General features: G+C 35.9%; 2 long non-coding RNA genes across 2 annotated transcripts in view; one reads left to right on the top strand and one right to left on the bottom strand.

Annotated features, from left to right (window-relative positions):
* Positions 1-1,811: 1,811 nt before the first annotated feature.
* On the bottom strand, positions 1,812-8,032 carry LOC143689668 (uncharacterized). The gene is made up of 3 exons (XR_013178874.1): positions 7,862-8,032; positions 7,331-7,445; positions 1,812-2,017 (listed from the first exon to the last, which is right to left on the bottom strand). It is a non-coding gene; the product is annotated as an uncharacterized LOC143689668 (long non-coding RNA).
* An 85-nt stretch (positions 8,033-8,117) lies between these two features.
* The window catches only part of LOC143689667 (uncharacterized), a 74,084-nt gene continuing 70,626 nt past the window's right edge, over positions 8,118-11,575 (top strand). The window contains exon 1 of the long non-coding RNA XR_013178873.1: positions 8,118-8,286. This is a non-coding gene — a long non-coding RNA (uncharacterized LOC143689667). The remainder of the gene's footprint in view (positions 8,287-11,575) is intronic.

Genomic DNA, 11,575 nt, shown 5'->3' with positions numbered 1-11,575 from the left:
ATACAATTAATGATTAGCTTCACTTGGACTAACCTAATGCTACTATTCCAGAGGGTAGTAAAGGGAAATCTGAATACTCTGTATCTAATGGGCCTGACTGAAAGGTTTATGGTATTTATCCAAGTAAATTACTGAATTTGCATAACTCTGTTTAAAAAAGAAAAATTGTAAATCAACAAAAGGGGAAGTTAGGGTGATTTTGATGTACCACATCCCAAACTAGCAGAGGACATCACGATTAATCATCTTTTCGAGGTGAGTAGGGTGTCTACTTCTCACCCTTTCCCCAGTTACACACTTACAGAGATACACATCCATGAGTCCTGCAAGCCTCAAAACAGAGGTTTTAAACTGGTAAGGAAAGCACATTCCCATTTAGTAATTATCAACTCTCAGTCCAGAAATGACTAGAAGGCTCTCTTTCACATGCTCTCCATCCCATTTTTCATTCTTCTTTTTTTTCCCCTTTTCTCATCCTTTCCCAGATCTTTATCCCTTAAGGTGTACTCTCCCATCCTTTTCCAGGATCCAATGGCCTCAAACTTTCTCCTGGTCAAAATGTGCTTTAAAGAAAGCCACTGAAAGTCGTTTTGTTTTTCTGGGATAAAGCAACAATTTAGGATATTGCCATGCCCAGTAGATTTGCATTTTAACAGGAATCAAATGGTTGGGCTAAGAACTGAAAATGTTACTGTATAATTTTAGGCATAAGTAAGCAGATGGGACATTTATTTGGATGGGCTGAGGGGCGTTCCTGAGCCTCTGGAACTGCATGGGTCTTCTTCAATTCAACCTACTTTTAAAATTATTTCACACTGCTAATGTTACCATCACCTTCATCAAGCTTTTTATTATGGCTCTGAGTTCAGGAAACGCACTGTCCAGAGGTGTCCATGAAGATCAGAGATGTCCTGGACAATGTAAACTAAATACCATATTAACTATGCTGCATCTCTCATCACTAAGGTTGTTCAGATGTTTCAACGCAGACTGGCTGATTTTCATCTAGTCACTCTATCCTCAAACAGAAGGATCATTGCTGGGCAGAAAGAAACAAATTTGGGGGGAAAGGAAAAAGAACAGGAATAATCTAGAAAAACTATGATAAAGCAGTGTAAAGTGTTGAGAACATTATCCTGATCTTTCAAGCTGATTTACAGGTAACATTCAGATTGCTTAGGTCATGTCATGGATGCTAGTGGTATCTCAGAATCAGATAACAGTCTCAATCTCTTCATACTTTGAAGAGTCAATCTCTCATACTTTGAAGAGTCATACTTCCAAGAGCATAGTTAATCGGTAACACTGAGAATGCTTTTAGGGATGCATTCTACTAAGTGTCATGATGTAAAGCAACATCAGGACTAAATTGGAAAGGAGAAGTTTAACTGGTTGAATGATTACTGTTGCTAATCTTATTATTGGTGCCATTTTCATGATTATGTGGCCATAATCAGTTCTACAGTATATTGATCAGAATCAGTGTGATTAAGGTTGCTACAATGAGTGTACTACAATTCAGTTCACTAAATTATTCATAGTTTGAATAGCAATTGCTTATTCACTGATACCACTGTAGTTTTAGTTAAAAGTTTTATTTCTGGACTATATTTTAGATTGTACTCCTATCTGGCTTTTTATATCTTATAGTTCCCTTCACGGTAATAAAGTCTACACCATGGCTACCAATTTAATCCTTTCGAAATGCTATATTTGTTATGCTTTACTGAGCCTCAAAAATCTTAACTAGGTGTCCAATATTTAAACAATAAAGTCAAAGTGCTTTAGTTTATCATTCATGACTTGTTGTCTGTTTAATTATGTACCCAGAAAAAAACATGTTCTTAATCTTAATCCATTTCTGTGGGGTATGAATCCACTGTAAATAGGACCTTTTGAAGACATTCATTTTAATTAAGGTGTGGCTCAAATGAATGAGGTAGGGCTTTGTTCCTGTGGTGTTAGACTCCATGAGAGAAAGTCTTGTGCAGGAGCTGAAGCTGGAAGTCAAGGGAACCTGGAAGAAAAAGAAGAGGACTTCATCTGCATATTCACCTATGACAGAAAATCCGAGAACCCAAGGGTCTGCAGCAGTCAATGCCAGAATGTCATAGTCTTTAAGCAGAAAGCATCACTTGGCTGATGTCTTGACTCTGGACTTTTCCTAGTCTCAACCCTGTGTACCTATAAATTCCTGTTGTTTAAACCAACCCATTGTGTGGTATTTCTTTTAGTAGTCAAGAAACTAAGACATGACCTGGGTGATGGTTTAACTCCACCTGTGTTTTCAACCACATTTCTCAGGAATCTCGTCCAGTAATCCTCCACTTAAGCTTCTTCTCCAAACAACTCGACAATTTTTGTCGCTTTACCCTTCATTTGTTCACCAAATCACTACTCCTGAAATTTTTTTTCTACCCGTGTATGTTTACTATTCAAATGTTAGCGCAAGTTCTCAGGCTATCCAACTCTCAAATATTTCCTCTTCTTTGTAACTCATAATTATTATTGTCTTTATTACTCATAAAGTAATTAATCAAGTGCTGCCTTGCAATAGCATATATTTATTTTATCTGAAACTATTATTTGCCTTTCTTTATAATTATATCTTGTGATTTATGCATCTTTTCCACATAAGGCATTGAGTAGGAATTCACATAAAAGGGATGCTCAATAAATATTTTTTTGGTAAACAGATAATTTATCAAATATGACCAAATTGAATAGATTCCAATCTGGAAAATAGAGAACACCATTATTTAGAATATGCTGATTTTTTTTATGTTACTGCTTTCATAGATTTATAAGCTGGTTTTGCCAATTTAATGTAAGAAACCTCTATGATTTGCAGGACTGTGTCTTCAAAACTCTTGGGCATAGAGAAGAGTTGAACCTGCAATTAAGTATAACTTGAAGTTTACTTTAGTCTTATCAGCATATAGACATTTACCTGGTACTATGAAAGCTTTTGGGTACATGTTGGTAAGTTGAATTTTCCAGTTTTTTAATACATAAAATGGGGGAATACACAGTTCAATACAGATAAGTAGATCTCAATTACGAGAGAAAATTTTGCTCTCAAGGAGACATTTTATTTGTCACAAATGAGGGGATTAGTGGATAGAGGCCAAGAGTGCTCCTAAACATCCTGCATTGTGCGGGATAGTCCCCACAAAGAGTCAACTGGCTCAAATATTAATGACGAGAAACCCTGATGCAGACAATGAGTTTGGTGTGTTTATTGCAATTCTCATCACACTTATCAGAAGTTCAATAAGCGATAATCACTGTTTTGTTATTACCTCATATTATGTCAGGATGGTATATTTGATCTCTTTAATAAAACTGTATGATACTGGAGTTCAAAAATTATGTCTTTGATCATTATTATATTTTAGCTTCTGTCTACCTAGCTCCAATACAAATTCTCTCCATGTTATAGACTCATGAAATTCACACTCGAATGGCAAGCAAAAACATTTGATTAAGGAAAAATTACATAATTTTTAATTAATAAAATTATGATTTGCTTAATCTTTGAAAACATTTTAATCAGCAATATAATCAAGTATTAAAAGAATAATATTGAGCGGTTATGTGCATGATAAGCGTTAGACTTACCCTTAGGTGTGTTTTTAAATGCTATGTATGGTCTACTGTTCAAGCTTCTAATGGGGCATCTGTAGATTCTACTTTATAATAGGACTACGGGAAATGTCTCAAATTATCTTGTTTCTACTTGACTCACCTTATGCTCCAGTTTTCCATTTCTCTCCTACCTCACAGGTAGTTCTATTTAAGTCCTATTTGCTGGTTTTCCCCTTTCTTCCTAACTTTTAATGGTGGCAGTCTTTAAGGCTGGTCTTTGGTCTACTTCTATTTTCCATCCTCATTTAGATAGAAATTTGATGACCCATCCAGACTCAGTTTTTATATGTTATCTATTCGTGGAAGACCTTCAAGTTTATGTCTCTAGCCCAAATATTGTTCCTGAATTCTGTACTTTTATAGCTGATTATCTATTTGATGTTGGGTATCATGGTAAATATTGTAGGTGGTCTACTAGATAATTGCAGATCCCTGTGAGCGTGTCTATGCTCCTATCCCCCAGCTTTTGTCTGCTTTGCTTCTGACAGCTTGCAGTGCACCTGGGACTTTCTTAAGAAAATGGCCTTGAATTACTGGAGCCTCTTTGCCCACAAGCACCGTTTTGGCTGTGCCTGAAAGTTGACACATCTATTAGCGCTGCATCCAAGAATCTAAAGATTTCTTGCTACCTTCACTGTCACCTACATTCAAGAAAATATCATCTCTTACCTGCAAACAACAATAGAACAATAACTGCTGCTCTGCTTCTGCTTTGTACACTGTCCAATCTACTTTATTCTCAAAGCTGCAGCCAGAGAAAACCTACAAAAGCTTAATTCAGGTCGGGTAATCACTTCTTTCAAAACCCTGCCTTGGCTGCCCCTATCACTCAGAATAAAAGTCCTTTCAATGCCCCACAGACCTGTGTGTTATGGCCTCCTGTGGTAGACTGAATTATGTACCTCAGGAAAAAAAAAGAACATATTCTTAGTCTTAATCTATTCCTGTGATTGTGAATCTATTGTAGTTATGACATTTTGAGGTATTCCTTTTAATTAAGGTGTGGCCAACTGAATCAGGTGGATCTTTCATCTGGATGACTGCAATCTTTTATAAACAGAAAGAAATTCAGACATAGAGAGAGAAAGCCATGTGAAGAAGCTGGAAATCAACAAAACCCAGAGTAGAAAGAAGATATCACTGCTTGCATTGTCATGTGACAAAAATCCCAAGGATCCAAGGATCATCAACAGGCAGCCCCAGAATGCCAGTTACTTGAGGGAGAAAGCATTACCTTCCTGATACCTTGATTTTGGACTTCTCTTAGCCGCAAAACTGTGAGCCAATAAATTCCCATTGTTTAAGTCAACACATTGTATGGTATTTGGTTTAGTAACCAGTAAACAAAGATACCCCTCAGTATCTCCTTGACTTCATCTCTTACTTTTCTACCCCTATCTTATTCTGTTCCAGATACAACAGCATCTTGATATTTTTCAACTCTACCAGGCATAACTATCTTGGTGTCCTTATGGTAATTCTTCCTTCTGCCCAGAACAATACTCTCCTCCAGATGTCCCCATGGCTAATGCACTCTCACCTCCTTCAAGTCATAATAAGCTTTATATCATCCTGATTCTAGCATCCCTAAGCATCATTATTCTTCTGTATTTTCTCCTACAGAACTTAAAATTTTCTGATATACCCTATAATTTTTTTGGTTGACTATGTTTAGTTTGTTTATTAACTGACTTCCCTCCCTCCCATATCGCACATTAAAATGTAAGCTACAAAGGAGCAAGGATTCAATAAGAAATGATGGCTTGAGCCTATGGATTAACCTGATGTGAGGACAGATTTTAAAAATTCTGTGCCTGACTTCCTATGGAGAAGACTACCTGGAGAAGCTTATGGTCTTGGGAGTTGAGGGAAAGGGTTAATAAGGAAACACAGGACCAGATATTTCCTGAGATTTAAAATTTTCTGTTACTCAGTGGTTGATCTCCTGGCTCTACCTCTCACATATGTGGTAAAAAACAGATAGTAAATGGGGGCAAGGGTAGATGGATTTGATTGATAAGTTTGTCATCATTTTATATATTACAGATATATCACACAACCATTAACCAATAATGTGTTAAGTATGACCTATTGTTTTCATGGTAGGTGTTTCAATGGATGTAGACTCCAACAATCTATAAGCATTTCTAAATTTATTTCTCCAGGAAGTGGTCAGTCCTGATTGTTATAATAGATTCAATTGTAGAGGCTTAAATGACTGACAGCAGTCTCATTCTAGTCAGAAACAACAAACCCTCAATAAGTATTTATTCAACAAGTATCACCAATAGTATTCAACCCTTACAACTCAACTATTTAAAAGTAAGCATTCAACTAATAGCATACGATATGAGTAGAAATTTAAAATGATTTTTAATTCACTAAAAGTCATCCTGCATCTTCTCACCGTTATTTACCTGATGAGCTTCTACTTCTCTTGTAACATTCTGCTCAAGGTTTACCACCACCCCCATAAATTTTCTCAGGCATCTCTTTGCTAATCCCAGTCACTGCTTTAATCTCATAATATTTTAGATTTCCTTCTTACCACTCTTAATGTGATTGTACTGTTATTGTTTATTTCCCTGTGTTTCCTTATTAAACTTTTCCCTCAATTCCCAAGACCATGAGCTTCTCCAGGTAGTCTTCTCCATAGACTTGATTGTAACTATAGTCTTACCATCTTGCAAAAAGTAGGTGATCCATAAATATTTATTGTATGAGCAAATAAATAAAAATGATACACCAATTCTTATTTCTAGAGGTAATGCTGAATTTCAAAATGTGTAAATTAACTACTGGCAATACAGTCAATCCATATATTTATTTTTCAGGAACTCAGTGAGGATTTGTCAAATGGATATCACTCAAGTATTTAAGAGCATAAACTTTTGTTATTCCATCTCTAGTATAGAACTGAAAGAGTGGCAAAGTCTGGCAAAGACCCTGCTTCTCAAAACCACAGACTAGAAAATTTTCCTAGCTGCCTTTGTTGTATACTCATTGCCAGCTCTATGTTACTATTAAAGGAGGGATGGTTGCTTAGAATTCCTTGGAGAATCCTGTGTTATGAATTATGACAGGACAGCTGAAGCAAAGAAAGAAGCCTTAAGTTAAGGGAACTTCAGTATCTTCTCTTTGTGATCAAAGTAGATGAACATGCACTTGCTAAAAAGCTAACAGACTAAAAATGTCATAAATTGATAAAAAAGGTGATGAAACACCTGAAACATTCTACCTGTAATACTCATTGTATATGAAATACAATTATGATGCTTGTAGCTGTAATTTATGTGTTTTAAGAGTTAGAGGCATTCAGCTTGAAAATTCAGGAATCAGCCTGTCAAGACTCCAATTTCTACTCTCCCATTTACTGGTTGTGGTAACATGGGCAAGCCATTTTATCCCTCAATGCTTTAGAGGAGTCATGATAGTACGTACCATATATCATTAGTAGGGAGATTAAATGAAACAGTAAATGTAAAATACTATTTTGCCTTTATCATTGTTAAATGTAAGGAGATGATTCTTTTATTAAAATCCAGTCCAAAATAACAACAGCTTTGCAGAGAGAATTCAATTTCATTTTCACTTGATACACATTTTATATCCAGTCTGAGCTTGATGGTTATAGTTTCCTTTTCAGAATACTCTCCTTATATGGACAAAATTCAGTTCTTACCTGTGGAGTTAGAGAACTTAACAAACCAATAATTACAAAAGCTGTTTTCCATCTTCCATTTAACTTCCTTGACTCATTCATGTGCCCTTTAGCATTCCTTAAGCTTTTGATGGCCCTGTGATGTTGTGGAAATATAAAAATAAAGGGTGGATCTCACAGATTTGGTGAGAACCCTAGAGATGATGATAAGACAAGAGGAGAAGGTACACTTTATCAAACTGTATACTATACTTCCTTGATAAATATGTTCCTTCATAGAACACCCTCCCCCTTTTTTTCCACTTTCTGGCTAATATAGTTTTGATTTGTTGTAAAACTGTTGTATTTGTCTCTTATTTTTACTGCACTCTTTCTATTTTCCCCTGAAATACTACTTTTATCCTTGGTAATTGACAGCTGTATCAGAGTTCTTTCTGAAATTCAGGGTGGATAAACCTGTCTGTAATTGGATTGGTAGTGGAGGTTTTTCACCAGTCCATTAAAAGTATAGGGAGAAAGAAGAGCAAAATTTAAGAGGAGGGACGCACGCACACAGAGAACTATCTGTGATGAGAATCTAAGCCAGTTATCAAGTAAGATTGATGCCTTGACTCAGTAGTGAGTCAGGGCAAGCAAGATTCTACTGGTAGCTCAAGTTTCTTCTCAGAAGACGGTTAACTGTTTCAGGCCATCAAGATGATGGTTATGCTCACATAACCACTAAGTATTCTAGAATTAAGAATGTATTATGACATAGAACCTAGAGCTCATCAGTCTACAAGTATCTGTCCTAATATAGATAAAATTCTGCATCAGTTGTGATGTCATGATAGGCATTCCAGAGACAAAAAGATGTGTAAGTCAACCACTAACTTGAAAGCATTCTGAACATAGATGAACAAAAGAGAATGAGATGCTACAAAGGACGCTCAAATATGTGGCATAGGTCATCAAAAAGAGAAGAATGAAGTTAATGTGTGAGTCTGCCTGATCAAGGATGCCTATTAGAATTCTGATTTTCCTACAGTCATTAAGCAACTATGTATTGAGCATCACTATATCCTACTATGTCACATGCCTCATTCATTCTACAGCTATTCCCTTTTCCTTTGTTTATGGTGTTGAAGTCCAGCGGGCCCAGAGAAATCTGACTACGGTTTCCAGCCCCATCCCACCATTCACAAACTGTGTGATTTGGATGCTGAAAGTTTCTGTGCTGCGGTGTCCACATTTGTAAATTTGCCTCTGGTTTTTATAAGGGTCAGTTAGATAAGGTACAATGTTTGGCACCTGGCATTTCATAAATGTGAATTATGATGACGATGATGAAGAGTTTGATGACCACAGTGATTGTGGTGGTGATAGCAGTCGGCATTCCGTAGTGGTTAGGGCAAGTGCTTTGGACCTGGAATGCCTGGTCCAAATTCTAATTCTGTTCCTTTCTAGTTATGTGATCTTGGGGAAGTTACTCAATCTCCCAGATCTCAGTTTGTGTAGCTGTAAAATGGAGATAGTATGTACCTCAGACCTCCTAGAATGATTAAGAAGATTAAAATTTTAAATTTGATAAAGATTTGGAATAGAACTTTGCACATATTAAACACTAAAATATTGTCAAAAAAAAGGTAATGATTTCACTGAATTCTAAGTGTCATTAGAGTGGCAAACCATGTAGGTTTTGTACTATTCCCAGCGTTTAGGAAAGTCCATAGTACATATGAGACACTCCACAAATATTTATTGAGTAATAATCGTTATTACTATGCATCTCATTGCAGTAATTATTATGACTCTTGACAGAAGCATTTGTAAATATTGCCAGTATTGCCAGAACAGCACTTTACTTAAATTGACTATATGTACAAGCATTGTCATCGAATCCTTTTATGAGAAATCACATAACTTCTCAGATTATACTAAAAGCATTTTCCTACTGTACCGACATTGTGTAAGCCATGACACACATGCACACACACGCGCGGAAATCAGTTCAAATGTTTATAGAACATTTGATGTTCTATAAGTAATGTTAAAATAATGTTAGGTTCATGTATTTAACACGTCATTAATTAATTAAAATTTTACATCATCCCAGCATAAGTCCAAATTCTCATTGATCCTATGAAATAGTTTCAAAATTGTAGCTTTTGAATAAAGGCCAATCCAGAGTGTTACATTGTCAGGTAACACTTTGCTTATCCTGTCTTTTTTTCTTAATGTGATAATGAATGATTTATCTTCTGATTCTTTTTTGAATTTTGCAGAAATTATCATTGTTCTAAATTACTTCAGATTACATAGAGAGGGTTGGGTTGGTGGAGGAGGTGGTCTTGTAAAGTAATAGAGTCCTTTATTTAGCTTGCATACAACCTGTCTTCAGGATAGAGGACACGGTAAGAACCACGTGGAAGCAGCACTGACAGACTTTATTAAACTAATTCTTAGAGAGGGGGAGAAAATGTAAAACACGAACTGCTGCTAGACAAGAGATGAACCAGTGGTAAACCATACATGTGCTGTATGATTCAGCCAATTGGTTCTACTCTGGAACTGTGAGATGAGGGTTTCGGCCTTAAGACAAAGGGTCCTGATTTCTGCCCTACATTGTTTTAGTTCAAATGGAGAACTCTAAATTAAGGATATCCTTTGGAAAACAGTGGACACGTTCAGAGTTCCAAGACAGCTCACCAGTATATTCCCAGAACCTAGAATGGTCCTGGCACATAAAAGGGACTTGGTAACTTTTTGTTAGGCTCTCCAGTGTAAGAAATCTTCCTCTGATTTCTGGTTGATCATAAACATCTAGGAAAATGCTACTCATATATATTAATGAGTATGTTTTCAAGGGTTAACAGAGTACTTTGGTAAGTTTAAGAAGCATCTGGAGTTGGTTTAAAATGACTAAGTGATATATAAAGACAGTAACAGAGAAGTACTGGAAAAGATGCAAATTGCATAGAGGTATGGAATAAAAGTAGATTTGAATATTCTGTTTGTAACTTTCTTTTTGATGTATGGAAAGATTTAACTGACTTATTCAAGTGTATTAAGTATTTGAACAATTACTTTATTTCCTTTGTTTTCTTGACTTCAATTTTTCAAATGCACTAATATCTTAATGTGATCCTTATTAATTTTAAAAATTAGGTAGAATTACTTTGTGAAGGATAATCAATAATTCCTTTTTATACTTTTCTTAGTTACTTATAAAATGTTGTACAAAAGCCCCCAAAATTGAAAAAACAGATCCCCATTTCTTCCTTTGATGATAGTTAAATTGGAATAGTTACTTTGGAGTAGTATTTATACTAAAGTAAAATATTGTGTCTTGTCATAATCTCGTAAACTTTTTACATTGTAACATTTTATGTCATACTCTCATAACTTTTTTAGTTTGTAACTTTCTGTGTCATAATCTCATAACTTTTTTAGTTTATAATTTTTTATTTTGATAGAGTTTCAAACTTTGAAAAAGTTGCAGCACTAGCACAATAGCAAAACAAACATTCATATACCTGTGGTAGTTAGATTCAGTTGTCAATTTGGCCAGGTGAAGGCACCTAGTTCCATTGCTATGGGCATGAGCCAATGGTATGTGAACCTCATCTGTTGCTGATTACATCTGCAGTCGGCTAGGAGGCGTACCTGCTGTAAAGAATGATGTTTGACTTAATTGGCTGGTGCTTAAATGAGAGAGCGCAACGTAGCATAGTCCAAGCAGCTCATCATATCTCATCTCAGCACAAGCAACTCAGCCCAGGCCTTTGGAGATGCAGAAAGAAATCACCCCGGGGAAAGTTATTGGAACCCAGAAGCCTGGAGAGAAGGCCAGCAGAGATCACCTTGTACCTTCCCATGTAAGAAAGAAACTCAGATGAAAGTTAGCTGCCTTTCCTCTGAAGAACTAACGAAATAAATCCCCTTTTATTAAAAGCCAATCCGTCTCTGGTGTGTTGCATTCTGGCAGCTAGCAAACTAGAACAATACCCTTTACTAATATTCACTAATTACTTACATCTTGTTCCACTTGCTTTAGCACCCTCTCTCTCTCTCTTTTTATATGAATCATTTACAAGTAAGATGAAGGTGTGTTATGTCCCTTTGCTACTAAATATTGCAGTGTGTATTTCCTAAAAACAAGAACATTTCCTATGATAACCAAAATTCGTTATTAACTCAGGAAATTTTACAGTAATACAATATATTATCTAGTCCACAGTCTATATTCAAATTCTTTGATTGTCCCTTTAGAGAATCCAATCCAAA

Source organism: Tamandua tetradactyla, chromosome 7 (genome assembly GCF_023851605.1).
Source record: "Tamandua tetradactyla isolate mTamTet1 chromosome 7, mTamTet1.pri, whole genome shotgun sequence".
Classification (NCBI taxonomy): Eukaryota; Metazoa; Chordata; class Mammalia; order Pilosa; family Myrmecophagidae; genus Tamandua; species Tamandua tetradactyla.
The sequence above is the reverse complement of the archived record's forward strand: the minus strand, read 5'-3'. Positions and strand labels throughout refer to the sequence as shown.